This window comes from Schistocerca serialis, chromosome 12 (genome assembly GCF_023864345.2).
Source record: "Schistocerca serialis cubense isolate TAMUIC-IGC-003099 chromosome 12, iqSchSeri2.2, whole genome shotgun sequence".
NCBI classification, from domain to species: Eukaryota; Metazoa; Arthropoda; class Insecta; order Orthoptera; family Acrididae; genus Schistocerca; species Schistocerca serialis.
Window position 1 is genome coordinate 65,013,110 of NC_064649.1, and position 25,764 is coordinate 65,038,873.

General features: G+C 39.9%; 1 protein-coding gene across 2 annotated transcripts in view; it reads left to right on the plus strand.

The window, feature by feature from the left end:
• The window catches only part of LOC126428066 (homeotic protein ultrabithorax-like), a 1,222,647-nt gene that overhangs the window by 410,037 nt on the left and 786,846 nt on the right, over positions 1 to 25,764 (plus strand). The window lies entirely within an intron of this gene.

The window sequence follows — 25,764 nt, forward strand, 5'->3', positions numbered from 1 at the left end:
GTCAGTCTGCATTTGTCTGCACCAGTCTGCACTAGTCTATAGTCAACTTTCAGTCTGCGCCTAATAAGATTATCATATTCCTGTACATAGCCATGAAGAGAAATGTATAGACACTTTGTCAAGTATCAGAGATATGTGAGAATAGGATTAACGTACCAAGACCAAAGGAACTTCAGATTGTCAATTGTAAACAGCATCCAGAATCAAGTTACGTAATATCTATGCTTTTTATTATTTTAATAAATGTGTGTGAAAATTAATCAAGTTCTGTTTAAAGTTGGTCACCGTCAATCTGCTACTCTAAGCGTGCAAGTGGCATTTCTATCGTCTGACCTAACGGCAGAAGATAAACACGCCACGATAAGACCACGAGACATATTGCTGACACTCGCCTTCTTCGTTAGAGCGACAAGTCAAATAATCTGATGGTGTGTGTACCGAAGGTCTTACAGTACGCACACCACAGTGCCTCAGTCCGGAACCGCGCTGATGCTACGGTTGCAGGTTCGGATCCTGCCTCGGGCGTGGATGTGTGTGATGTCCTTTGGTTAGTTAGGTTTAAGTAGTTTACGTCTAGCGCACTGATGACATCAGATGCTAAGTCCCATAGTGCTTAGAGCCATTTGAACCATTTTTCCAGTTTCCCCATCATGTCTGGTACTGGTCCCACAAGCGCACTGCAGACAAACACTTTGCCGTGCTGCCCCTCCCGGATTTCGTCTTTCTTCGCTCAGAACGTCGCCTCGCCGACGCAGAAGCTTCGATAGCCGTAGCGGCGGCCACGTTTTCTGTCGCCGCATATATTTTCCGCCGACCGGCAGGCAGCTGGGAACGGCCACACGATTTACGGCACGAATAATTTTTTCGGGCGGCGAATAAATAAATGTACGAGGCCGGTTTTTTCTGTTCTTTTTTTGAAATTCTAAGGCCGACGCCTTGACTCACAGGCGAACACGACAAACGAACGAAAGAGCTTTCGCGTCGTTTCGTCCGAGCCGACACAGCTCAGCGGATCTCGCCTCCTTTAATTGGCTTGCCCGGGGCCTCTACATCAAAAGCCGCCCCACGCCACAATGATGGGCGGTATTGTCTTCGGATCAACATCTCGATTTCAGTCCCAGTGGAAGAGTCACGACCTTTTTTCACAATAGCGGCTGTTCTCGCATACGTTTCGTACAGCACTCACAAATTACAATACAGTTACCTGTTGTTAAGTAGTTCATCGCTTCTTACTTCCCGAACCTTAACGGACCGGACAACAAATAATAAATAGTAAACGCCCTATTATCAGAGGTTATCCTTGCATAGTTGGAAGAATTTGAAAAACTAGAAACCAAAGTCTGGCGCATTCACTTACAATTAGAGCAGATGCCTTTATTTAGAAAACACTGTATGCATATGGCTTCGGGTTTTACCGCCAGAAGGACATCGCTGAAATATTTATTTCCGTTGTTCACCATTTCATCTTCAAATAAAAGTGAGCCGGACGGTGTGGCTGAGCGGTTCTAGGCGCTGCAGACTGGGACCACGCGACGGTCGCAGGTTCGAATCCTGCCTCGGGCATGAATGTGTGTGATGTCCTTAGGTTAGTTAGGTTTAAGTAGTTCTAAGTTCTAGGAGAAAGCGTTTCTGAAGAAGAGAAATTTGTTAACATCGCGTATAGATTTAAGTGTCAGGAAGTCGTTTCTGAAAGAAAGTCTTTGTATGGAGTGTAGCTATGTATGGAAGTGAAACATGGACGATAAATAGTTTACACAAGAATAGAATAGAAGCTTTCGAAATGCGGTGCTACAGAAGAGTGCTGAAGATTAGATGGGTAGTACACATAACTAATGAGGAGGTATTGAACAGAATTGGGGAGAAGAGGAGTTTGTGGCGCAACTTGACTAGGAGAAGGGATCGGTTGGTAGGACATGTTCTGAGGCATCAAGGGATCACCAATTTAGTACTGGAGGGCAGCGTGGAGGGTAAAAATCGTAGAGGGAGACCAAGAGATGAATACACTAAGCAGACTCAGAAGGATGTAGGCTGCAGTAGGTACTGGGAGATGAAGAGGCTTGCACAGGATAGAGTAGCATGAAGAGCTGCATCAAACCAGTCTCAGGACTGAAGACCACAACAACAACAAGTTCTAGGGGACTGATGACCTCAGATGTTAAATCCCATAGTGCTCAGAGCCATTTTTGAAATAAAAGTGAGGATTCCAGCTTTGTAACATGTCGGTGGTTGATAATTACCAGTTCACTTACAGTCAGTAGTAAGATAAAGTTACACCACTTCAGAATCTTTTTTCTGTGTTGATACAACAGCATCAGCTTGTTGTAGAATAAAACAGCAACGCCCTCCAATTTGAAGTTTGTAGTAGTCCTGATTCCGCTACTGCTACTCTTATGAAAGTTTTTGTGAAGCAAATTTCTGATTTTGAAGAAGTAGATAACAGTAACATCCACGAGTGGTTAAATAGCGACAACAATGAATCGAGATTTGTGCAGCTGATTCAGACGCGGTTAGGAAAGTGTGTTCATTATAGTATGATTTCACGAGAATTTATACTAATAAAGTGTCGCCTATGCACGTTTGTTTCACTAAATCGAAGCGCAGGATTCAGGGGAATATACATATCCCTACAAAGTATCGATACACCCGAAAATCTTTCCATAGTGAAAGAATTAATACAATCGTGTAGTTGCGCTTAAATCACTTCTGTAAACAGCTTAAATGTATAGCTCACAGAATACAAATTCGGCTAAGAATCTGCACACACATTCAGTTTTCTTCAACCGGAAAAAGATGATCTTCTTTAAGTGTTATTCTTTCTGCTTAACTGGAATATTTAATGGACCTGTGATAGATTATTGTATGATTGCTGGCACTTCTCAGTTGCTGCTACATTTTTCGCTGCGAATGCTAGTCATTTATATGAAGAAATCGTCTGACAGATCCACGATATAATGAACTTGTTCATTTTGGGAGAAACTGCGTTTTGCTCAAGACTATTTCTTGTTCGAAACATATACGTCTCATAACCCCACGAGCAGTTTTTGTTTATTATACTGTTCCAAGGCTAGTAGAAATCCTTGGCTGACAGAAGAAATACTGAATTTAATTTATTAAAGGAGAAAATATAAAAATGCAGTAAATGAAGCAGGCAAAAAGGAATACAAACGTCTCAAAAATGAGATCGACAGGAAGTGCAAAATGGCTAAGCAGTCATGGCTAGAGGACAAATGTAAGGATGTAGAGGCTTACCTCACTAGGGGTAAGATAGATACTGCCTACAGGAAAATTAAAGAGACCTTTGGAGAAAAGAGAACCACTTGTATGAATATCAAGAGCTCAGATGGAAATCCAGCTCTAAGCAAAGAAGGGAAAGCAGAAAGGTGGAAGGAGTATATAGAGGGACTATACAAGGGCGATGTACTTGAGGACAATATTATGGAAATGGAAGAGGGTGTAGATGAAGATGAAATGGGAGATATGATACTGCGTGAAGAATTTGATAGAGCACTGAAAGACCTAAGTGGAAACAAGGCCCCGGGAGTAGACAACATTCCATTAGAACTACTGACAGCCTTGGGAGAGCCAGTCCCGACAAAACTCTATCATTTGGGGAGCAAAATGTATGAGACAGGCGAAATACCCTCAGACTTCAAGAAGAATATAATAATTCCAATCCCAAAGAAAGCAGGCGTTGACAGATGTGAAAATTACCGAACTGTCAGTTTAATAAGTCACCGCTGCAAAATACTAACGCGAATTCTGTACAGACGAATGGAAAAACTGGTAGAAGCCGACCTCTGGGAAGATCAGTTTGGATTCCGTAGAAATATGGGAACACGTGAGGCCATACTGACCCTACGACTTATCTTAGAAGCTAGATTAAGAATAGGCAAACCTACGTTTCTAGCATTTGTAGACTTGTAGAAAGCTTTTGACGATGTTGACTGGAATAATCTCTTTCAAATTCTGAAGGTGGCAGGGGTAAAATACAGGGAGCTAAAAGCTATTTACAATTTGTACAGAAACCAGATGGCAGTTATAAGAGTCGAGGGACAGGAAAGGGTAGCAGTGGTTGGGAAGGGAATGAGACAGGGTTGTAGCCTCTCCCCGATGTTATTCAATCCGTATATTGAGCAAACAGTAAAGGAAACAAAAGAAAAATTCGGAGTAGGTATTAAAATCCATGGAGAAGAAATAAAAACTTTAAGGTTCGCCGATGACATTGTACTTCTGCCAGAGACAGCAAAGGACCTGGAAGAACAGCTGAACGGAATGGACAGTGTCTTGAAAGGAATATATGAGATGAACATCTACAAAAACAAAACGAGGATAATGGAATGTAGTCGAATTAAGTCGAGCGATGCTGAGGGAATTACGTTAGGAAATGAGACACTTAAAGTAGTAAAGGAGTTTTGCTATTTGGGGAGCAAAGTAACTGATGATGGTCGAAGTAGAGAGGATATAAAATGTAGACTGGCAATGGCAAGAAATTTGTTAATATCGAGTATAGATTTAAATCTCAGGAGGTCGTTTCTGAAAGTATTTGTATGGAGTGCAGCCATGAAACATGGACGATAAATAGTTTGGACAAGAAGAGAATAGAAGCCTTTGAAATGTGGTGCTACAGAAGAATGCTGAACATTAGATGGGTGGATCACGTAACTAATGAGAAAGTATTGAATAGGATTGGGGAGAAGAAGAGTTTGTGGCACAACTTCACAATAAGAAGGGATCGGTTGGTAAGACATGTTCTGAGGGATCAAGGAATCACCAATTTAGTATTGGAGGGCAGCGTGGAGGGTAAAAATCGTAGAGGGAGACCAAGAGATGAATACACTAAACAGATTCAGAAGGATGTAGGTTGCAGTAGGTACTGGGAGATGAAGAAGCTTGTACAGGATAGAATAGCATGGAGAGCTGCATCAAACCAGTCTCAGGACTGAAGACCACAACAACAACAACAACAACTTTTCCAAGAAATTCTATCAGTTATTTTGTACTGGTAATTTTCTGTTTGCCACTAAGTAGTGCGTGAGCTTTGGGGCTTATGGCATCAGCAGTTTGGTTCCATAGCAACTTACCACAAATTTCCAAAATTTTTTTCGTCATTTTTAATGCCGCAACGTTGTTTCCCATTGTGATAGCACGGTGATACGTGTGTTCTGCATACTGCTGCTATTTTTAACCGTTGCACATGCCTTTTATTTATTTTATCGGCCGGCCGCAGTGGCCGAGCGGCTCTAGGCGCTTCAATCTGGAACCGCGCGACCGCTATAATCGCAGGTTCGAATCCTGCCTCTAGTTCTAAGTTTTAGGGGACTGATGACCTCAGATGTTAAGTCCCATAGTGCTCACAGCCATTTGAACCATTTTTTTAATTTTATTTTATCATAGAAACACAAGATACGTACCGTCACCTCGTTACTGCAACTTGCTCAGAAATGGCTCTGAGCACTATGGGACTTAACATCTGAGGTCATCAGTCCCCTAGAACTTAGAACTACTTAAACCTAACTAACCTAAGGACATCACACACATCCATGCCCGAGACAGGATTCGAACCTGCGACCATAGCGGAAGCGCGGTTCCAGACTGTAGCGCCTAGAACCGCTCGGCCACTTCGGTCGGCAACTTGCTCAGAGAAAGCCCTGATGACAACATATTAATTTTCTTAATCGACATACTTTTTTATGTACGACATATATCTTGCAGAGGCAATACCAGATATTACACGGAAGACGTGGCAGCTGCGCAGGTATCACTTCACCAGTGAAGGAAATGACTACCTGAGGTATTGCCCTGTTATTTATCTACTTTTTATGCTTTTTCGATATTATCTTACCACGAATGAAAAGGAGGCTATGACGACCTTATAAAGTCTGGAATAGTAAACTTTGTAGTAGATTTGTTGGAAAAAAATAGAGAACCCAAATACCTTGTGACTAAATTGAAAAGTTATCGGTAAATTACACACTCTACTACACATACTCACCACCCCCTAGTAGAGGACTAAAATTCTATTTGTAGTCGTCGACAGGTATGGTAATAGCTATCAGATGTCCATCTTACTAGAACTATCGAAAACTTTTTTTTTAGGTTTTCTTTCATTCTCCGTCTCCCTTGCCCCCTCTCCCTTCCATCCTTCCTTCCTTCCTACTCTCTCTCTCTCTCTCTCTCTCTCTCTCTCTCTCTCTCTCTCTCTCTCTCTCTCTCTCCACTCTTCCTTCCTAAAAGTAAACCAGTCTCTGAGGCTCAAACAATGTTCAAAAATCTGACTTAAAGACCCTGATTTCCCCTTTTTGTCAAGTTTTTTTTGTTCTAGTTTCAAACGCCGCTCCAGGTATCTAACGTCAAAAGTCTAAACAGGTGTAGCACCCCTCGAGGTAGTGTCGCAGACGCCCTCGCGCCACCATCAGAGCACAGGGGTGACTATTTTATCAGCGCAGGAAGATCTACACCCTGTGTGGGTGCTGGCGAGATGAATGCCGTTCACCATTAATTGCGAGGGAGCGTAAATCACCCGCTTTCGTGAAGCGCACATGTGTGTGTGTGTGTGTGTGTGTGTGTGTGTGTGTGTGTGTGTGTGAACAGAGCAAAGGGTTGGTCGTTATGGTGGGATGTGTTTGGGGGAGGGGGTGGGGAGGCACTCTCTCCGGAATAAGTTGTCATCGATTTTTAGGCCGGTCGCCATGACGGCAGTGAATTAACGGCTGTGCCGGTCGGAGGAAACACGTCATGCGCGAGAGACGCCTATACTAATCCACAGAGGCACGGCGCGACGAAAATCCGCCCGTTGTAAGCACAGAATGCTAGAGTTATGAGGGCAAGCTCGCTACTGAGACAGTTCCTTAGTCGACTAAAAAAGGATGGCGAAGGCGTAAGTAAATATCGTGTGGTTACTTTTTTTTTGGGTGTGAAGTGCGTACTAACAGCAAGATGCATCCTTTTCAAAAACAGTGCCCGAGAATCCTCGAAGAGAGAGTAGAAGCGTTCTGTGGATTGTTTGGGTGGTATTTAAATTCAAAACATAATGCAAGCCATGAAGGTATGGGGCTCAAATCAGAAGTGGTTGATCAGAAGGCTTTGGGTTTATTCGTGAGATTGATCGGAAGACTTAGGGTTTATTCGTAAGACTCTGGTTGGTTAGTTAGTTTCGTGTTCCATGTGCTAGATCAATGCTGCCCCAGAACAACTTATGATGCGTTACATATCTTCTGTGCCATCACGTTTTTGAATAGTACCGCAACATCTAGTCTGTGCCTAGTGGAAGAATTTCAGATTCAGTGTACAAACGTGGATCAGCAACATTACCCAGGTGAGACTATGGTGGAGAATGACAAGCTGTTCAGTATGTCATATATGCATGTCCAAAACGATTTTTTCCTGGCGATCCATAAGAGTTAAAAATGTAGCGAAGAGATGTGTGCCTTGTACTTTGTAAATATTGTAAATTTAATTAACTTGGCAGTATGATATTTTAGCTGTGTGTTCAAAAATGGTTCAAATGGCTCTGAGCACTATGGGACTTAACAGCTGAGGTCATCAGTCCCCTAGAACTTAGAACTACTTAAACCTAACTAACCTAAGGACATCACACACATGCATGCCCGAAGCAGGATTCGAACCTGCGACCGTAGCGGGCGCTCAGTTCCAGACTGAACCGCCTAGAACCGCTCGGCCGCGCCGGCCGGCTACTGTGTGTTGAATATTTGTATATGTATTTTCAAAGAAAATATGTTTTCTTGTGTGATGTGATACTAGCCAATAAATAAATAAATACCTGTACACATCGTCAAGTTTGGACAAGAAACTGAAATTTCCGTCGGATGATGACCTCAAGACTGAAAGTAGTTTGAGAATTAAAAAGAACCTTGTGTTGTTTGTCACAACAAAGTCTAGTGTAAAGAGTTTTCCGTCTGATATTCACTAACGGAGTTTCACTGAGCTTGTGTTATTAACGACAAATCCTAGGAGAGAATGTACTTACACTGCTATAGGATGTAATAGAGGGAAAGTAAGGCCGGCCGGAGTGGCCGAGCGGTTCTAGGCGCTACAGTCCGGAACCGCGCGAGCGCTACGGTCGCAGGTTCGAATCCTGCCTCGGGCATGGATGTGTCTGATGTATTTAGGTTAGTTAGGTTTAAGTAGTTCTAAGTTCTAGGGGACTGATGACCTCAGAGTTGAGTCCCAAAGTGCTCGGAGCCATTTGAACCATTTTAGAGGGAAAGTAAATAAGCTGTAGTGATTCAGTGTCGGTGACAGTGGAGATCAATCTTTCGGCGAATCGCTACATTAGTTAGTGAGCAAGTGAACTTATTATTGTCTGCTTGCATCATGAAGAATTCTAGCCTTTGCGACTTCACTAATTACTCGCTCTGTCTGCGACAGCAAAAATTTCGCTTTGTAGTAACTGTGTTTGTTATTGTGAACTGATTATATAGTCGCTGTACGTTACTGACTGATAAGAAACATTATCTCCTACACTGTTTACACAATTTTCGAAATATTTCCCAGTAACTCTTGCAGTGCAAGGGGCCCATCAGTCATATTTAGGAGTTGACCACTACTATGCATTAAGAACAGTAATGATCGTGAAACAGACCCCCGTATTACCCGTTAATTTACAGCACTCACTCAGGTTAGATTTCTTCCTTGTTTGTGAACTCTGGAGGGCAAAAGCTAAATCTGTCCCACAAACTCAGATCTATTGCTTAAATCAGTGAAGATTGCTACTGTCCCCAACTTACCACAAAGCATATCCAACTCCTTCAGTGTACGGCGCATACACTGAAATGATGACGTCACGCCGCTGAGGCCTCGTTGTGGAGCAAGATATGACAGCTTACTTCGACTCGGCCGACAACTGTGTTTTCGTAAAAAAAAAAAAAATTACAATAATTTACTGCTTACTCCCAACAAATGAGCTAGTGCATAGTGATTGCAGTTTCACTGTACGCAACTCGGCCTACCAGCAACAGCTGAATATAGAGGCGAGAGTTGCCAAAGGCAGATGGGTCCCAATGCAGATGCGCATGCGGAAGACGTTAAGTGATGGACCCTATACGAGAATAGCTTCCAGTGCTTCGGGGTTTTCTGTTCTAGAGAAATGTAAGTGGGCTGCACTTTAAACGTTAAATAGTAGACGCCATGTTATCATGTTTAGCACTTTAGGCGAGGTCTTGGCGGCTTCAAAGGCGACGGTCAGCGTCTAAGAATACACGCCGCTTGGTGCATTCTGCTTGGCACTCCTGGCGTGAAAACTTGACCTTTGATCTCTGAGGTCGGAACCGTTGATACTAATGCCGCGACATTCGCTCGACGCGATCCTGAATTAACACAGTTTCGGATGACATATTTCTTCCCTGCGAGAGAACTGCATGAGTCTACATATATTTCGGGATGTTGCTGTTGTCACTTCAGCATGGAATTCTTCTTCTGACACGATGTTAACAAACGTCCCGTTATTTATTGTCCTTACCTTTGACAGTGGCGGTCTAGGTACAAATCATAAACAACAATAATTCTCTCCCTCTAGACTCAATTACAAAAAAGTAAATAAATATTTGATAGTTTTACACAGATTAGCTGTATCGATTTTCCACATCCGCAATATTTGTAAACGCACATTTCTTTGTAAAGTCATCTTTTTATATTTTTCTCGGGCAATGTTTGTGAACCTGGTTTTTGTGTTAAGTAGTTTTGCCTAGAATAGGTAATATTGCTACATGCATTTGGTGATTATCAAACGCTCGTCTAAGAGAAGTAGAAACACACAGCGTAAACGGGTAAAAAATGTGACTGTTTCTTCTGCACACTGCATACAGTTCGGCTGGACAAAAAACAAGTCAACTCAGAAAACACACACACACACACACACACACACACACACACACACACACACACACACACCTTTAAAGAGAGAGAAACACCTACTGGGTGTCCTGTGTTTTTTTTCCTTTCTTTTTTTAAATAGCCACAAAGTATTTCATCTGTCTTTTGCTAACACACAAGATTATCAAAAATGTCGTTGTGTGTGAAATATCTCTGTTACTAAATCAGATGTATGTCTGACAAGCTTTCTTTTGTCAAGTGACGTGGTTTACGGTATTGAAGGGCGAAATTAGTGGTCGGATGAATTTACAAATCACTATTTATTGTTGAATGCCATCTTTTTTCTTTCTCTATAGCAGTTTTATGCCTCCTATTCTCTCCTGACTTCAGGCTCTTCTTCGTCTCGTCTCATGATCTCTTCATCAAACAACTCGGGCTCCAGTATTAATTATTCTTCTGTTGCTGCCGTTTCTGCTGCACTTTATCCATCACTGCTAGCTGATGTAAATTTTGCGACCGTGCAAACAGCCCCGCATATTTCATTACTGTCACTACCAGTCTGTTTATCTAGGAGTAATGTGTTCGCATTATGTGTAATGTCATTTGCAAAGAGTATTTTAAGAATGGTGCCTGTTTATATGTAAGAAAGTCCAGGTACACAACTGCAGAATTGCATAATAAATTAATATTCCTTTAGCTCTCGGGGAAATAGAGGAAAAGAATACTTTACTTGTATGCACAAGAAGAGTGGAAACCAGAAATTTCACAGAAATATTGTCCGAAAACGATCTTACACTCTCAATGTATAAACTTTATGTAACAGCTTTGGAGAATTGATGGTTGGCTGCAAACAAAATCTTTATTTCACTAATTATAACAAAATTTAAGGCTGTGTAGGCCATACTGAATTGTTATGTTGAAACAGAACAAGACATCGTAAAAGTTACTTGTGTGTTGTGAAAAAACTCGACTTCCTTCATTTCATGTTTCTGAACACACATCCCAGATGTCGGAACAAGATTATAATCATGGTTTCCCATTTAGTTTCACTCTATTGTCCGTAATAAGCCATTAAAGTATTAAGTAATATACAAATTACCTCTTTACTGTTGATATAGTATCTGCCTTTGTAGAGCAAGGAATATACAGTATGGTACCGATACGGATTTATAGAGCTCACAAAGTAAAATTATGTTGTGAAAGTTAGTTATAATACTTCCTTCTGATAACTCTTGAAGCTTCTTGTACGTCTTTCTTTTACATTATACGTGCAGAAGATACAGGGTAATAATCAGACAACACTATAGCTACAGAACGTTTTTAGTCTGCATTTGAGGCAACGTGCTCTTCAACTTACTTTTGAATATCCTCTCGTTATAAAAAATGTACGCCAGAACCATTCAACTTCAGTTTACAGACACTGAAAAAAGTTTGTTTCCGCCTACGCCTGCGTGTTAAATTTGATACGTTTTGGTAACAGACAGTTTCTCCGTTATTTATCCGTTGAATGGTTTTACATTTTCATGGCGCAGAACAAAGAACACGCATAAATAATTAAAGGTAGGTTCCAACTTGTTATATTTGCAGAAAACTGTGGAGAGAAATTAAGATTCATACTCTACTGATGCTTCCCAAATAGTTTCGTGTGTAATACGGTCTCTTTACTATAGATTTCATATGTTTTGTTTTATTAATGCAGTCAGTAAAGGAAACGAATTACTTAATATTGGAAACGGTATGCCATTTGTATGTGTTTGCTGAATAGATACATTATTCGTTCAATATCTTACATACTAAACAAACTAACTTCTCACCTGTTTTAAAGTTGTCATTACGTCACCAACAACTGCAGAAGATATTCCAATGTGCTGCTTCTTTGTTATTGGCGTTAGATTCACAGTCGCCTATTTTCTCCCTATTTTTGCTGTATGTAAATGGTATGTGTTTGAGTTTTTGCATCCAGTTTCCTTACGTATAATTAAAATAATAATAATAAAACGAAGAAAAGAATAGAGGAGAAGACAAGAGAAAGCGTCTGTATGGACATTATTTTCTAAACACTTGCAAAATTAATGTTAATAAAAACGTATTTCGGTCGGGACACAAATAAATATATCCTATACGTTCAATATGGGAGTTCCGTTTGATTGTGTGCTGGTGCTTACTGTAGGTAGTATAGCACTATACTAAATAAATAAATAAATAAAATGTGGTAAAGTTGTTCGATGCAGCTCAAAAATAATACAGTTGCTCTTCTTAGATTTGTCGCTAAGACCACACCCAAAGCTTATCCTCCCCCTCCCCCCCCCCCTTATAGGCGCACAGGAAGCAGGATGCTTAGTATAAGACAACGTGAAATAAACAATTAGTTTTGCCTTACGGTCAATGATATACATACCCTTTTAAAAATGGGTTTACCACTGCTGACGACTTCAAATTAAACCAATATGATTATTTCTAGCAGTAACACACTTCATGTAACTACACTTTCCTCTTCTCACATTAGCAATATATTACGACTACGGCAAGAGTTCCGAAGTTATTCTGAAGTGATTCTAGCTTTAGCCGGTGACACAAATTTCAGTGCTCTTTAAAACATAAACAGCCAAATTCCCGTGTGTATATAACTCATCTGATAAATTAAGTAAAAGAAAAGATAATATTATTTATGCTGTGGAGCAACGTAAACTCCATACTCATCCTCAGACGATATTGTTCAGTAAAGGTCGCTAGTTTTCTTGAGTAACAAATACGTTTTAAATATTGCCCCTGGAGGAAATCACTAATGAGGCTGTATGAGTTGAGAGGTAGAAAGTGTTTCACTGTAAACAGTCCTCAAAGTGTATTTATTGCTAAACTTAAGATAAAATTATAGTGACTATAGGTAAAGCAAAGAATAATTTTCCTCAGTTAACGTTATATTTTTACATCTACGATACACTTAATACCGAAATTGTTACTTTCTAGTGCACTCGCACAGACATCTTTGCAATAAGTTTCGAGCTAAAACATAAATCACACACATTCGACAAGCTTCTTGTTGTTATATTCCGAAACAAAGAAGAAATGCAGTTTACAAACTGAAACGCCCCTTCCTTGGTTGCAACACAGTATTTAATTTCCAGGTCCATTTCAGCTTTTTCTATTAAAGACATCTTCAGTGGTTTGTTTCAGCTGCTTGTGAGAATAATGAAATTCGACGTTTCTCTTATTTGCTGATAGGTTATACAGAAACGAGACAACAAATAATCTAACAGAACTTAGTGTCTACAATCGTAACATTTCTCGTATTGTGTTGATCGCGTCGATAAGAATAAATATTATCCCCATTTTGAAACTGAATTTAAGGTATATTTAGTTTTCAACCAAACATGTTTCACCTATTCGTATTACGCACATCGAGTGGTCTACAATATAAAATATAATTATTTAACTACACGTATTTTTGTGGGACTGAAGCCAGTTTTTGGTCACATAATTTTTTTTATTTATTTTAAAACCGCTTTCAATTTATAAAATCACCATCAAATCGATCTGTCTTGTTAAAGTAGCAAACAAAATATTTAAAAAAAACTTGTAGCCAATACAGTCACCGTCGAAGGCTGTACAAACATAATAAAACATGTGTTAATTGTGTCAGCTTTGTTTCACCACAGTTTCATTACGTTCTTACATTTTTAAAACTTTGAACATGGATCGCTGTATATCTTAACATGATTATGACAGACTTTATATCCATATTCTGCAGTGATAAATGTACAGTTTCCTGGCAGCTCATTCAGTGTGAGGACAGTGTGCTGCCAGAAAATATTACACACTTCACAACAAAATATGTATTTAAACAAATTTGTTGAGCACTGAGAATGTTTTAACAAGAACCGGTAAACCATGTTTGGTCGGAAACAAAATGTATATTCAGGTGCAACAGACTTCTTTCTTCGTACATGGTAAACAAAATTGAAGTAGCGACGGAGGAATAATTATGGTAATAACATTTCGATCGAAGCAGACACCAGAGTAATTTATCGTTAATATATTTTAATTATCGGGCATAGTCACATTTATGTCTACCGAAATGGACTGTTCTCAGATGTAAAAAACAAATAAATTCAAAAATTAGAAGTGAATTTACGCAGATGATTCTCAAATTAAAATAGAAATAAATTACATTAAAATAAAGTGATCTCATATCATAAAATACAGGCCGAGGTGCAATGCCACAATTGCAAGAATCACATTGTCAGTGAATATATACAAGGAGGGACCTAATTGCATTAATTCACTCTACTGTCACTTATTAGTAGAATAATTTATACACTCCGAATTGAAAAATACATGACACTGTCTTACGTTCTGCAATATTTTCTTTTTTATTTTTAGTAAACTAATTCCTCTCGTTTCAGTCACAAATTAAAGATTAATAATAGTCCGGTTTGAAAATCAAATGAGATACTCTCTGATGCACTAGTTTAAAATGTTTTACTTTGAAAAAAATTCAAAGACAGGCGTAGGCCTATTTATCTTTGTATGTGACATGGTGTAACAGCCGGAAACAGATTTATAAACTTGGAGCATGCTGCAGGTGAAAAATAGATCCCCAGCTTGTTTTATAATTGAGTTCTCCAATGTATGTAGTATGTAGTCTCTTCATTGTTGTGAGTCGCCCACCTAGTGCCGCTTTAATAATCACTGTGGGAGAAATTTTTCGCCTGTGTTATCACACTTATGATACGAATGGACTGAAAATGGACATAGGTGTTCGTAACAAGTCATCATCAAGAAACAAAAATACACTTCTTAACACAACTTACGAGGGAGCTACAACCATTTATTTCGAAAACAGATCGGTAAAATAATAAACATTGTTTTTCATTAATAAAGTAAAAGCTCTTTACATTTCAGTTCTGACGTAATCTGCGAAAATTTTCATTCAATGTTAGCACTTATTTGTTTTGCAGATCTGAACATGCCGGTGGAAACATTTCGAAGGAAATCAATATGATTGCGCCGGAAAATTAAATTATTTTGAGGAGTAATGGTTGCAAGCATTAAGAATATTATACTAGCGAATAAAGTGTGGAGTGTTTCATATAATGTAGTTAACGACAAATAAAATGTTAAACAAGAAAACCAAGAGATTACGACGAGATTTTATGCCGAATTTTCGTGACTGGAAGCGCGTGTCTCGATCTCTGTGTGGGTCACAGGAAATGAGAGGAAACGTTGATTCTAGGGAGAGACACGACTGAAAATTAAATACTATACTGTATTTCAGTGAGACAAACACAAACGCCATGTGTGCGGATCGTTGTCGGCGCAGGCAGACTCTTACGCACAGCTGACTGGTAAACGATTCGGAAGACCCCCATCACAACAGGATCTAGATCATAGAAGACGAGTTGGCAGTGTTTATAGGGCGCATCCGTTAATTATTGAGTGATTTGGGGCGGCGCTGTCGCGCTTGCTTAATCACGGTGTGTCGCGCCGCCTCCGCGGCTGAGCAGCGCGGGCGCCGGCCAATGGCAGAAGCCGGCCGGCGGGCGGTCGCTCGCCGGCAATGGCCGCTGCGCGCGCCCGGCCCATCCGGACCGCCCATACAGGCGCACTCGCAAGTCTTCCGTACTCGCTAAATTAGCCCCGCTAATTTCCTCGATCTTCTAAAACAAAATCACAACGAAATATGCCTTAACCTACGTCTCATGAGATGACTTTTCTGTAACGTATACTATGAGGTGTTAAAAGCTTGATTTAATGAATGAATCATCTGAAAATTTTCATTTTAGTTATTTAACATTTATTTTGACAATTATTTATTTTGACAATTATTTATTTTGACAATTATTGACAATTACTGTTTAAATACTCCTCGTCGATTTTTGTTGTCTTAAGTAAAGTCTGTAGTATTTTACTTTTTATCACACAATGTCACGTATTTTCGTACAGATTTATTTTTTTAATAGTACATGTAAACTGGAGGATTGAAATTTACATTTTGAAAAATTTATAGTATATCTGCAGTTGGTAAATTTTCACATAAAACTAAATTCCAGCGTTTAATTATATTTTAACTGAAGTTCAGTCTTGATCACAACACTTATGTCTCAGTAACATAGATGACAGGTTTCAGTTATATTTATATAACCATCTTCAGACCTGTGAATTAATTTTAGAAAATACTAGAGACCAATCTTAAAATAAAATGAAAAGTGTGTAATGATGACAAAATTTTAACAACATAAAATAAAACTTATTATACCCATGGCTTCCTTGGGAGGATGGTAGGCGGAGCTCTCCTCAGCTGCTACGAGGTCAACTGATGGTTATGAGTGCTGAGCATGAGCTAAAATATGCAGAGGAAGCCACGGGTATAATAAGTTTTATTTTCTAAAATTTTCTAAAATTAATTCACAGGTCTGAAGATGGTTATATACATATAACCGAAACTGGTCACCTATGTTATTGAGACATAAGTGTTGTGATCAAGACTGAACTTTAGTTAAAATATAATACTCTATTGATCACTGTTTCCAAAAATGTTTACCAAAATTGTCCAGCATTTAAGCTTGCACATGGAAATTGTATTCGATAGGACAAGAGAAAGTTTGCAAAACCGACGTTCACTGCTAGTATCTACATTTTCCTTCAGAATAAATCAGAACACATTTTTTATTAACGAACATTTTGAGTATTTTATTGTGCCCAACACCACTGTCCTGAAGTTCGTCCTCTGAACAATACTCTCGTTAGCCAGCAGAATTGTGATCACGGCTGTTTCAAAATCGTCGTTTCTTTTTCCCATCTTGATCTATATCACTGACATGTTCCCCTGTTTACCGACTAACAACTTCATCAAACCATGGACTGTTAAAACTGACACATTCCTGCAAAAGTATTTTGTGCTATTGTAAGAAAAAAAGGTATGTAATTCACGAGGTGCAGTCTAGCAGACTCCAACACGTGTCAAAAACATGTGTCACAACAAACAAAAAATGGAGTTTATGCAAACCAAAAATGAAAAATTATAGAGTTGGCGATTTAAGGAGGGAAGGGGGAATATAGAAGCACTCAGCCAGAATTTACCTTCTAGAGCGAGTTTGAAAATTCTCGTTCGGTCTGAGAGAATATACTTCGTGATTTAATGGTTAATCTGGTTACTTAGACAAAGATGCTATATAGCACCTATTAAATTTTAGCAGAACGAAGATCTTAAACAATGGATGAAAAATTATAGAGGAGTGGACCTCGACATATGGGGATTACGTACCGATTTTACTATTCGCTCAAGATCAAATAATAATGGTTGCAGACGACTATGATACAGAGTACATGAAGAAGGATATGTTAGAAAGATAGCTTCAAACAATAAGGATAGACTAACATCGTTTCCTACTAAAAAAAATATCTTTATATAAGACGTAAACAACAAGACGTCATAAATTGATATACTATTGAGGCACGTAAAAACTACAAATAATTTGGAGGGCAGCACAAGCTAAACAAGTCGAGCCTAACTGAACAAATCATTGAAAAAAAGGCATAGCGACAACGACATAGCGCAGAAAAAAAGAAATGCTCTTTCCGCTACCCTATGTAGGGTAGAACTGAAGAACGATGCATATTACCTGTAGATATCATTAATATTTATTTTATCGACGAGACGTTTCTCTGCTCATTTTCGATTAAACGCTGTTTCTTTTACGCAGTGTTTGCAAAATGTAGTGTCTATATTGTGTAGCTATGGTATAAAATTTTCGTAATGATATTCAGCCATTTATCAGTCAGTGCTTGATTACAGATTTCTACGTAACTCTCGATGTATTTCGAGCTTGCTACATGTTCTCTACTGTCATTTCATTAGGTCGTCACCGAGTAGAAAAAAATGTTGCAATAAGCCCTTTATAACATTAATCTTACGTGCTCTTTTCAAGCAAAATTTTATAGTTGTTTACTTACAACATTTAGGAGAAAATGTCACTACTGTCACAGTAAACACCTGTATATGTTTCAGGTGCCACTATTTATTGCAGGGCTCCTCAGGTTTATATATATATATATATATATATATATATGATGTCTGAAAAGAACGATGATATTACGATTCGTATGCACTACAGATCTGTGACAACAGGAACGTCTTTCACGCAATATTTTTCAGTTACATTATAAAATACAGAATCAACGTATTGCGAAAGAAGCAATTACGGCAGCTAAACAACATTACTTCCTAAACTTCAGTGATATATACTCTATTTTCCACCTTCAGATGACGTATTACGTTCCACGTAGCGCGCACTATGTACTAGTCACTGTAAGTTACTTGTCTTATTTTTAGCCGTCATAGACTTAACTGCAGGTTAAAAGCAGTAGCTCTAGGTCATTCACAGCATTCTCCATCGTTAGTTGGTATTATTTTTCGTTGTTCACTGATCTTATGTTACGAATTTTTTGTGTATGCTTCCACACTTAATTTCATTTCATGATAGGCATATACTCCTCCAATATGAGCTACGCCAGCACATAACTGTGAATTTATTATGTTTTGTGCAGATTTTGCTGCAGCTAGTTCAACATGGCTACTGGAAAACAGGAATGTAAATTTCTGCCAACTGACGCTGGTGCCTGGAGAAACAAGAGAATCTATATCCAAACTAAATAAAAAAAAAAGGGTAAATCATTCTGGGCCAACAGTGTTGTAAATTAATACGCACGTAAACAAATGATACGATCACATTTGCTTGATGGAAGTATAACTGAAACCATGTGATATTTCTGACAGTTCAACAACTAGAGTATGACGATATTTGTTGAGTAACAAAATTCGCGTGTGAAAGTCTGACTTTATTGGTAATTTCACACCAGTGGAGCATGAGTTACAAACATGAATAAATGTTCAATGAATTCCTAACGATTTGTCATCATCAGTTTACATTAAAAGTCCACTGACACGTCTCTCATTCGAGTAATTTTAAACGCTCGTGCAATAGGCGTAAACTGAAGAACCAGCATTTAGCTTTGTAATGACGTTATTAGCAAAATTTTGATCGTTGCGTGTTCCGAAACTTGCCAATTCTTTCACAGCACTGACTAGTAAAAACGCTCTAGCCATATATCAACCAGAAACAAAATCATGAAAGCAAAATTTTTGCCAACAACGCGATGCACATTTCGTTGCCACAGTGTCAATTTAACATCAGTGTTGCTCGCAATATAAATGAAATTTGCGTCTTTCAGTATTTTTACAGACTGATCTGTATTAAACTGAGGGTACGCTGAAACTAACATGAGTTTATAAGTTGTACAGGAATGTGCAATGAAATTCAACTTTGTCGCATTGCCAAGCTACAGAATAATTTCTGCCGTTCTGTATTTGCGTAATAGTCAAATTATTTGAATATTTTCCATTACCATTATTTTTAAAATTTGGTAGGCTGTATTAACGGACTGCGTTCATATTACATTATTGAACGACTGTTGACAGAGATGATTTCTACGTTTGTAGAAAACACTACTTTCACTAATGAGACATTCATTCATTATAAAAAAAATGGTGAAGAATAATTCTCGACGAAACAGTAGGAATTTCAGTGAAAGCGGGTGGAAGAAAATTTCTTGACCAACACAAGATAAGTGTTGTGTGAGAAATTGGAGAGAAACCACATTCACGAAAGCAGAAGGATTCGAATTTTTCAATTGTTCGTGACATCTCAAGGTATATCGCCAGCTCTTTCTTTTTTTTGTCTCTGTCTTTTCCTACACCTTTCTCCTCTTAGGAGAATCCGAAACCGTAATGAAAGAAGTGCCAAGCAGACGCCATGCAAATTGATGTAAATTTATGTGCAGCTCGGGGATGTAGGTTTAATTTGTAAAAGAAGTGCTTTCTGTTAATCCTGCCTTCCCCCCCCCCCCCCCTCCACCCTCTTTCCCCCCTCCCACTCGCAAGCAGAGCCAGCACTACCGATACGTTAATTAGACCCCTTATACCTCCGCTCGAGTCTACATAATTAATCCGGCCTGTGTTTGTTTTAATGTCCTCTTGATTACATTTGCATGCGTCGTGTGAGAAGAGTTGCTTCGCTCGCCTCTGCTTTCCACACTCTTTTCTGATTCTTCTCTCCCGTTCTCCTTGACTTACTACTTCGCACACTTTCTTTCTTGTCCGCTTCGCTTCACTGCGCACTGATTTCCGAGTTTTATAGAGGAAAGGCACGGACCAAAGCGCTTCAGTAACTACAACATTTCATTATTACGACCCGTAAAGCCCACGTATTGTTGTATTCTGAGAGCGCAATCAGCAATTAGTGAGTAATTTCATCCTCTCCTATCCATTTCTAGTCTTATAACATTAGAACTGATGCTGAATTACGCGTTAGGTAGCCCGTCTCGTACGAAAAACGAGTCTGAAATGATGTAACAACTGAAATAGATGGTGGTACTTATAGGTCTTCTAACACGGTGTAGATCATAATGCAGGCAAAAATTGGTTTCCGATGAAATGGGGTTCATTTTTGTTAGTCGAAATTGGGGTCATTCACCAGAACCATTGCGATGAGCCCATCTGACAGAACTGAAAGGGGGATGTTACTATTCCAGCAAACAACTATGCCAATTCAAGAGAAATTACAGTTTGAGACCTACAGAGTCGATTCTTTGTATTTGAGGAATGTCCTTGCAGAACGAATAAAACGATATGCAATTTTTATTACCTCTTAACAGTAGCGCATGTCAAAATCTGTTTCGTGTCCATATTATGTATAGCTTATAACAGCTTTGGGCATGGCTGTCGTTCAACAACCGTATATAAATTTCTGTGAAGAAATAACACAGACAGCCGGTTGCAAATAATTGTTTAATACATTTACCTAGTTTTCGACGTCTCTAAGGATATCTTCATGAAAATGAAAATTTAAAAACCTTGAAGTTACATTGTGAGAAGGCAACCGTCAAAGTTTAGAGCAGATGTGCTCAAGTCAAATATTAAAAATTAAAATCGTTCCAGCTTTTGGAACGTACACCTTGCAAGGAACAACTTCGTGCAATGTAACTTGCCGGCTTTTAAGTTTTCATTCTGATGAAGGCGTCCTTAGATGTGTCGAAACCTAGGTAAATGTACTAAACAATTATTTGCAACAGGTTGGCTCTGTTATTTCTCCATTTATCTAATAACTTCATCTTGAAATATCCTATATCCGGGGGCAAACCCGTGATGACTATTTACAACACATCCGCCGGGAAAGTTTGAAGAGTCATATCCTAGTCCTTCCTCAAAAAATACTGAATCTGTTCTGACGGTAGAATTAATACGTTACATTTTCATGTCATTTAATACAAACTAGCTTGAAAATCGTATTTTCGCGATCATTTCACAAGAAATACTAATCTTACCACCTTTTACAGTCCCACTTTAGAAACCCTCCTATTGATTTTTATTTTTTAATCAATATAAAGTCACTGTAGTCAATGGAAACATGTATGTTACCTTTAATTTATTGAAATTTGAGACATTTACAGAATTTGCAGGTTGCGGAGCATCACATGTACAAGACCAAGTTTCATTTACATTATAGGGCCCCGTGCAATGTTTCTTATGATAACTGGCAAGCAAAAATCTAGGCGTAACCACAAACTGGCAGGCCCTATTTATTCGTCTTTACAACAAATGATTTGATCATCTTCAGGGTAGCAAGTGTTTTCAATTTTCGGACATTACTGGTGGCAGGCAGTGCCATGTAAAAGCATTGTCTCTTCCAGTAATAATGCTAGTAAACGTTTAACATGTGTACCAAACGTATTCTGCTAGGACCGAAGGAACTAATTCGTTCCTTATATTTCCTTAAAAATTCGCCCAAGAAAATATTTATTGCTGAAAGCTTCACCAAAGCACAAATCTCTCCATTTCGCACAATCACCACAAACATCTGGAAGAATTTCAGGGAGATGTGGCAAAAATTGCTCTCCATCAGAGATATTTTGTTGAGGCAGCAGCAGGTTTTATGCGTCACGAAGAGTATTACTGACGACGAACGCCGTCCAACACTTTTGCTCGCCGCTTCCGATGTATGACGTCTAACGTCATGCAAGTAGCGAAGCGAAGGCTACGCAGGACCGGCGGTGAGAGGCAGACATGGACCAAAAAACGGCCCGAGGACAAGCACTTAAGTTTTTGCTCTTCGCTGTTCGTGTCGTGGCCACTAAGAGCACGCACTATTTCATCTTGTCAAACAAGACGCACAGTATATATCTGTTTGGTGTTGCGCATCGCCGCTGATCTTTCGCGCGCAAATTCTACAGCTGTTCTCCATGCTACGCATCGGGAATAGCATGTATGAATTGACTGCACTTCTGGCTATAAAATTATAACGTGAGCCGCAAAACATGCCTCTTCCACTCGTCATCACACCCATGGTCCCTTAAATTATTTGGACCTTATGTAGCGACATTGGAGCTATTAAAATTGTTAAATTTGCTGCGTATTGCAAGGACAGTTTTCGAGACAACTTTTACGTCTTTGAATTTTTGGACCTGCCGAAGTGGCCGTGCGGTTAAAGGCGCTGCAGTCTGGAACCACAAGACCGCTACGGTCGCAGGTTCGAATCCTGCCTCGGGCATGGATGTTTGTGATGTCCTTAGGTTAGTTAGGTTTAACTAGTTCTAAGTTCTAGGGGACTAATGACCTCAGAAGTTGAGTCCAATAGTGCTCAGAGCCATTTGAACCATTTTTTGAATTTTTGGTACTAAAGTTTAGGACCCATTCATTAACAATGTACAATTACGATAAATAAATGTAACTTCAGCCTTGAAAACCTACCCACATTGTTTATTTTTTCGAATGGCTCATATGCTTGTGCTGTGTGTGAGTGTGTGTGTGTGTGTGTGTGTGTGTGTGTGTGTGTGTGTGTGTGTGTGTAGGAACTGAAGAGGTTTGCGCTGGTTTCCAGTATCCACTAGGCCTATCGTTTTAGGCACCTCGAGTGACGGAGTCTAGGAAAACGTATCCTTTCGGCAGAATTAGAACTTCAGCGATACGCGAAGGACAGGCGTAGCAGCACAACTTCCGAAACACATAAATTGGGCTGATCGACGAAATCTGTGAACAGTTATGTTTGAATGCCCATTCGTAGGTATTATTTGGGTTTGTGTTACTCTTCTTGCACCTATGAAAGTTACAATGACACTTATTTTGCAACAAATAGCAGCCTCATTGGTAGTAAATTCTGAGCTCTGAGAACGTGTATTGTGAAAAACAGAGTATACGGGGAGAATAAGATAGAGAGAAAGACGATTAGATCTTCATATTGAAAAAACACATTTATTTGCCACTTGTATCATTATTTTATCTTTGCCACGTAAGTTTCCGTTTAGTAGCCCACTGTCCAGCAATAATTTGGACTAATAACCGGAAACTCCGGACGCAAAACGAAATAAATAATGATGCAAGTAGCAGATGATGGTGTTTCTTTTCATATAATAACCAACTACCCACAGTGAAATCTACAGAAACGATGATTAATTTACTTTCTTGAAGCTCGATCTGGCTCTGGACAAGTTTCAGTTTATAATTCCAAGCGTAAGCGCTTGCTTTTTGCCAAAAGAATTCCTCACACTTTGGTAATGCGTTACAGTAAATTTAGCTGCTAGTTGCTAGCCGATAATTTGAACATGTCATTGATCAGCAACTCCCATAGTGAGAAGCTATAAGGTGAATTAAGATTCATGTTTATCAAATGTTTCAAATTGCTCTGAGCAGCCGGCCGCGGTGGCCGTGCGGTTCTAGGCGCTCCAGTCCGGAGCCGCGCTGCTGCTACGGTCGCAGGTTCGAATCCCGCCTCGGGCATGGGTGTGTGTGATGTCCTTAGGTTAGTTAGGTTTAAGTAGTTCTAAGTTCTAGGGGACTAATGACCACAGCAGTTGAGTCCCATAGTGCTCAGAGCCATTTTGCTCTGAGCACTATAGGACTTAACATCTAGGGTCATCAGTCCCCTAGAGTTAGAACTACTTAAACCTACCTAACCTAACGACATCACATACATCCATGGCCGAGACAGGATTCGAACCTGCGACCGTAGCGGTAGCGCGGTTCCAGACTCAAGCGCCTAGAACCGCTCGGCCATTATATCAATTGGTATGAAATGCTTGTATAGCATCATTAACAAGAGTTGCTTGGAGATCTACTTTATTGGCATATGCTTCGATGTTTAACATACGAAGAAACACACACACACACACACACACACACACACACACACACACACACACACAGCCCCCCCCTTCGAAGAAACAACCCGACCTGACCAGAATCGAATCCGGAATCCCAGGATCTATGGGTAGCAACCCTAACTGCTGGACCACAAGTCGCGGACATAATTTGGTAAAACGTATCACGAAAGAAAATCGAACTAAAATGTTTGTTTAGTGCCGATAAATGCCACAGACGTACCTTGTAAAAAGCTGAGGATATCTGATACGGACCCATCTCGTCCCACTGCCGGGTAAGATTATATACCGGTATTACACTTGGTAGACAGTAACGCACTTAACGTCGAAGCACACGAAACGAGACATTTCCACATTCACAAAACACGCAGTTGTGCGGAAAATAACATGTATTTGAGCCACAAAACAGGTGATCAACAGCCTTTCCTGGCAGCACCAATAAGCACGTGTAGTACTGGGGAAAACGCTAGAAAAGCTGAACACGGGAAAGGCTCTCGGACACGTGGAAGACACGTGCTAGACGGAGGTCCACGGCGGACTGGGCACTTTGCGTGGGCGTAGCACACTCCTGCACCCTCGGGGGGCTTTTACTTCTCGCGTTTGGCCCGGCTGTCGCAGCGGGGTGCGAACGGCCCGACAACTTTCTACTTCACCGCCTTTGTGACTGCCGCTCCACGCTTTTCTCCTCGAAGGAAGAAACACCGGAGCCTCGTCTTACGTGAGTCACCGGCAGAAGTCCACCGCGAAACACTGCATGTGTGAGTGAGTGTGTGTGTGTGTTGGGGGGGGGGGCGGCCGAGGGGGAGGGGGAGGGAGTTATCACTACATTAGCGCCATTCACTATAGTATCTGGGCGGAGTGAGTGGAGTTTCTCTATTCTGCTACAGAGGCATAAGTTTCGTTTTGAACAAATTCAGTAGCTTTATTTTACAGTCCGTCTTGATCACACAAACTTTTACACTGCACTATTACCGCAAAAAAAACCATGGTGTAACCAACTAAGTTTAGTTTGCTGACGCTAAATATATAAAAGGCGTGGTGCTATTTAAGAAAGATAAAAATTATGTACACGATTAACAGCCATGTATACCAGACGTACATACCATAAAATATTCTGCTGTAATATCAATGTCAAACTATAAATGTAGGTACATAGGAAGTGCTGGTGATGATCAGAATGCGACTGGTATTTATACAAAAACCTGAGGCGAGCAGAGAGCACACTATAGCTAGGGTACACGATTAACCAGTATAGGAAATGTAGTGGTCAAGATGCGGTGTGCATAGTCATTAATTAAAACTACTTCACATGGCAAAACGAGCATCTGACATCCTATACGTGGAATTAGATCGATACTTATCCACATAAAAAGTGCAAATACTAGCAAAGTGAAGCTCCTAGCCTAGCAAAGTATAACATACAGTTGGGCAAAAGACAGTACAAGAAGTTTAAGAATAAAATCACATCTATGAAACGAAAACTTCCAGCGTGACAAAACAATTACCGTAACCGTACGTGTAAGGTAATTAATGAAACAGTGACTAGAAATTAAAAAATTTAAAAAATGGATAGTCGATAATACGTCCGGAGTGCGGTCTCAATGGTGAAGCGTCGTGGGTTCTCTGTATGGTGTTGTTGTTTTCCTGCGGCGGAACTTACGGAGAAACGCCCAGTGTTCTCGTAGCCGGCGGCCGGCGCACGCGACCACACGCTAAACCGCT